At 35.9% G+C, this 5209-nt stretch overlaps 1 pseudogene; it reads left to right on the top strand.

The window, feature by feature from the left end:
• Positions 1-2435: 2435 nt before the first annotated feature.
• Positions 2436-3636, top strand: LOC138813383 (zinc finger protein 33B-like; annotated as a pseudogene).
• The last annotated feature ends 1573 nt before the right edge of the window (positions 3637-5209 follow it).

Consider the following 5209-nt stretch of genomic DNA (forward strand, 5'->3'; position numbering starts at 1 on the left):
GTCTAAGATGGAGGGGAACAAATTTTAAAATTTCCAAAGATACTTAAAATAATTCACAGTGAGAACTTATAACTGAAGAAATGTGGTTATAAAACCTTATTCTTAGGTGAAAGACAAAGGTTTGTATAAAAATATTACAATCTCCAAAGTTAGAAAATACTCTTCTCCTAATGTTTGAGAAGTAAAGTAGCACAATATAAAATTGTTTTAAGAAAATAAGATCAATCAAAACAATTTTTGGGAAAAAAGAGGAATGCTAAATATTAAAATATACAGGTTAAAAGTCTACCAGTAAATAGTTTAGTAAATTGTGTAAATAATTCCTTTGACATAAAAAAGAAGAAAAACCTGAAACACAGAAAAAAAATTTCCATCATAAACTACCAGTTTTACTCTTTTTTTATTGTGAAAATACTCTACAGAGAACTTACAACTACATGGGCAAGGTAATGAGTACATTTCTTATCAAGCATTTTTGCCTCCTCCTTTGTTTCCCGTTACCATCCCTTCCCATCCTTCCCCCCACCCTCCCCCTCGCCAAAGTTGTAAAGTTCGTTTTTCGACATAACGTCTTGTACATCTCATTGTTGGAATGGGTCCACCTTCCCCTCCACAAATTATACCTACATCAAATACAGTAAAAACAGTGGTTATACCGTGGGGGAGGGACATAAAAGCAACAAAGAAATATCTTATAAATATAGTTAGAAACTATAGCAAGAAAGAAACAAAAACATTTGGGTCCTTATCTTAGGGTTCATTTTGCCTAACATCAACTTATTGACCATTTCTGCTTGTCTCAGACATATATTAGTTATTGCAAATAAGGGGAACCATGGGACCTATGTTTCTTCGGGCCTGGCTTCCTTCATTTAATATAATTTTCCCAAGTCTTTCCATTTCCTAACAAATGGAGCCATATCATTCTTTCCAATGAATGCATGGAATTCCATTGTGTATATATACCACATTTTCTTGATCCATTCATCTACTGAGGGGCATTTGTGTTGGTTCCTTATCTCAGTTATGGTAAATAATGCGGCAATAAAGATAATTGTGCTGGTAGCCTTAGTATGGTCTTGTTTGTGATCATTTGCGTAAATACCTAGATATGGAATTGCTGGGTTATAGGGGAGCTCTATGTGGAGTCTTTTGAGGAGTATCCATTCTACTTTCCAAGTGGTTGAACAAGTTTACACTCCCACCAACAATGCAGTAGGGTTTCCTTCTGTCCATATCCCCTCTAACATCTTATTAGAGTTCTTGATTATAGTAGCTCAGTGGTAGTGTATTTGCCTTGCATGCCTAAGGCTCTGGGTTCGATTCTTCAGCACCACATAAGCAGAAACAATTGGGAGTGGTGTTGTGGCTCACGTGGTAGAAAGCTAGCATTGAGCTGAAGAGCTGAAGGACAACACCAGGACTGGAGTTCAGGCTCCATGACAAAAAAGGAACAGCATTACTTTCTTAATCAATACATTGTGATGAAAGAAATTTATTTCTCAAAAATCAATTCTACTTTAATATTTTAAAATTTGTAACAGTTAAGATGGGAAAAATGTCTTTTCATTAAGGAGTATTTGGATCTTATGTATGTTTTTTTTCTTCTTTATATGACTCATTTTAGATATTAAAAAAAATGGAGCATGTGACTGAGACTTACCAGGAAGGTCCAGATGAATGTCTGTATGACGTAGTTGTCACAAATAGACAATAGAGCAAAGAGTGAGATTAGTGACAACTTCTAACTTGACCTCAAAACAGAAGACAGATCTGAATAGGAATGATGAGAACTCCTTAAGAATGAGGAGGGATGAGTTCATTCAGTGTCAGAACATGCTCTCCTACAATGAGTCTGGTAGTGAATGTGAGAAATCATTTAGTAAGGATTTATACCTTACAAAACCTGAGAGGAAATATCCAGAGAAGCCTGATGAGTATTAAGCAATATGCAAAATCAATCTCTAAGACGTCAGAACTAAGTTATGACCAACCTCAAACAACACCAGAAGAGAAACCCTATGAATAGGAAGAATGTAGGGAATTTTCCACTCAAAAGTCAGGTCTCAGGAGGCATCACAGAACTGACACAGAACAGAAGTTTGATGAATGCAACAAATGTGGAAAATCATTCAGAATGAAGTCATACATCACTTTGCATCAGAGAATACACACAGGAGAGAAATCTTATGTACGTGACAAATGTGGAAAGTATTTCAGACAGAAGTCAGACCTTACTGTACATCAGAGAACTCATACAGGAGAGAAACCTTATGAATGTAACAAACGTAGAAATTTTTTTTTACCTGTAATGCACACCTTCATCTTCATCAGAGAACAAACACAGGAGAAAAACTATTTGAATGTAACAAATGTGGAAAGTATTACAGACAGAAGTCAGACCTTACTGTCCATCAGAAAATACACACACTTATGAGTGTAACAAATGTGGAAAGTATTTCAGATCAAAATCACACCTTACTCTCCATCAGAGAAAACATACAGGGGAGAAACCTTATGAATGTAATGTGTGTGAAAACTCTTTCACCTATAAGTCATACCTTACTGTTCATCAGAGAACACACACAGGAGAGAATCCTTATAAATGTAACAAATGTGGAAAGTATTTCAGACTTAGATCATGCCTTACTCTCCATCAGTGAACACACACAGGAGAAAAACCTTATGAATGTAATGGGTGTGAAAAGTCTTTCACCCATAAGTCACACCTTACTGTTCATCAGAGAACACAAACAGGAGAAAAACCTTATAAATGTAACCAATATGGAAAGTATTTCACAGTAAAGTCACAGCTTACTGCTCATCAGAGAATACACACAAGAGAGAAACATTATGAATGTACAAAATGTGGAAAATATTTCAGACGTAAATCACACCTTACTGTCCATCAGAGAACACACACAGGAGAGAAATCTTATGAATGTAATGTGTGTGGAAAGTCTTTCACCCATAAGTCATACCGTACTGTTCATCAGAGAACACACACAGGAGAGCAACCTTATAAATGTAACAAATGTGGAAAGTATTTCAGACTTAGATCGTACCTTACACTCAATCAGAGAATACACACAGAAGAAAAACGTTATGAATGTAATGTGTGTGAAAAGTCTTTTACCCATAAGTCACACCTTACTGTTCATCAGAGAACACACACAGGAGAGAAACCTTATAAATGTAACCACTGTGGAAAGTATTTCAGAGTAAAGTCACAACTTACTGCTCATCAGAGAATACACACAGGAGAGAAAAATTATGAATCTACAAAATGTGGAAAATATTTCTGACATAAGTCACACCTTATTGTTCACCAGAGAACACACAGGAGAGAAACCTTATGAATATATCAAATGTGGAAGTATTTCACATTTAGATCATCAGAGAACACACAAAGGAGAGAAAACTTATGAATGTAACAAATGTGGAAAGTATTTCAGATTTAATTCATAACTTAATCTCCATCAGAGAACACACACAGGAGAAAAACTTTATGAATGTAACAAATGTGGAAAGTCCTTCATTTGGAGTTCATACCTCAGGAAGCATAAGAGAATCCACACACATGAGGAACCTAAGGAATGTGATAACTATGGAAAGTCTCACCTGAAAGAAAAATAAATTTGCATGATAGAACCAAAACCTGATAGAAGCCTTGTGAATGTAGCAAATGTGCAACCTTTTAGCCAGAAGACATACCTCATGGTTCCAAATTGAATGAACACGGGAACAAAATCTTATTAATAAAAAAATATGGAAAGTTTTCAAGAAGTCATAGTTAAATTTTCAACAGAAAGCACACAGGAGAAAAACATTATGAATGAAACAAGTATCAACAGGTGGACCTGTTGCAACAATGAGAAGTACAAGTTGTCATGTCCAAAACGAGCTTTACAACGTCGGTGCGGGGAGGGGGGAGGGTTGGGATTCGGTGGGGTGGGGAGGGGGGAGGCTGGGAAGGGATGTGAAGGGTAAACAAAGGAGGAGGCTGCAATGCTTGGTAAGAAATGTATGCATTATCCTTCCCATGTAATTGTAACCCCTCTGTACAGTATGTTCACAAATAAAATAAAATAAAATAAAATAAGAAACAAGTATCAAAAAGGTCCTTCACTTAGTAATCATGCATGAATGAGTGTTTATAGAGCACACAGAAGAAAGACAAGGAATGAATAATACCAATGTAGAAAACCCCATTTCGACAGCATAGCACAGTGTTCATCAGAGAACTGAATCACATAGGAGAAAAGAAAACTAACAGGTCTAACAAATATGCAATTTTTAATGTGAAGTCAGTCCTCAGTACATCCAAGAACATAATAAGGAGAGAAAATATGAGTATACTAAATGTAGACCAATATTTAGCCAGAAGTTTCAGAGGTTTCTCTATAGATTTCAGAGACCTAGAGACAAGATAGAATGTCAACTGAACATTAGAGGACGTCTTTCAAGCAGAAATGAACCTTCAGCCAGCATTAGAGCACTCACACAAAAAAGAAACCCAACATAGGGAAACCTTTGGCAGAAACCTCTGTAAATTATACAGAAATCCTTCATGTCAGAATTAAGCTAGGTGTAAGGGGAAACCACTCACTGAGCCAATATTTCTCATCCTCTCATTGTGTAGAGTAGGGATGATGCCCCTTCATATTATTCAGGGGTTGGACCAAAGGAATGGGTATCAATTATTTACAGGCTTGACAAAGAATTAAGATAGTGAAATTGTTGACTTGTGTCTTTTATATTAATAAATGGATGTTCAAGGAAATTTTATAAACATTTCTCAGAAATATGAGCTCTGGAACTTGGAGATTGAACTCAGATCATCCAGAGAGTTTTGTTAGTGCTAGATGGGGAAGTACTGTCATGCTTTAACCCAAGGACATGAGAGCATCAATTTCTCCACTGCTCCCCAAAAGTCTTCCAGTATATGTGTGGTCTATGTATGCATTATAACACTGTCACTATTACTATTACTAGAAATTGTAAAACTTTTATTATTACTAGTTTCTTTGGTGGAAAAATAAAGACATGATTCTTAAGCATTTGGATTTGGATGAGTAATGCCAAAATGATTTTACTACATGCTGTTTATATTTAATTACTACTGAGTCTCTTGTGAATTTTTCACTTGTTGACCATGCTACTGTTCTTCTCAGTAATAAAACACTAGTGTGGATATTGTGGAGAGTCT

This window comes from Dipodomys merriami, unplaced genomic scaffold (genome assembly GCF_024711535.1).
Source record: "Dipodomys merriami isolate MVZ:Mamm:240054 unplaced genomic scaffold, mDipMer1.0.p SCAF_593, whole genome shotgun sequence".
NCBI classification, from domain to species: Eukaryota; Metazoa; Chordata; class Mammalia; order Rodentia; family Heteromyidae; genus Dipodomys; species Dipodomys merriami.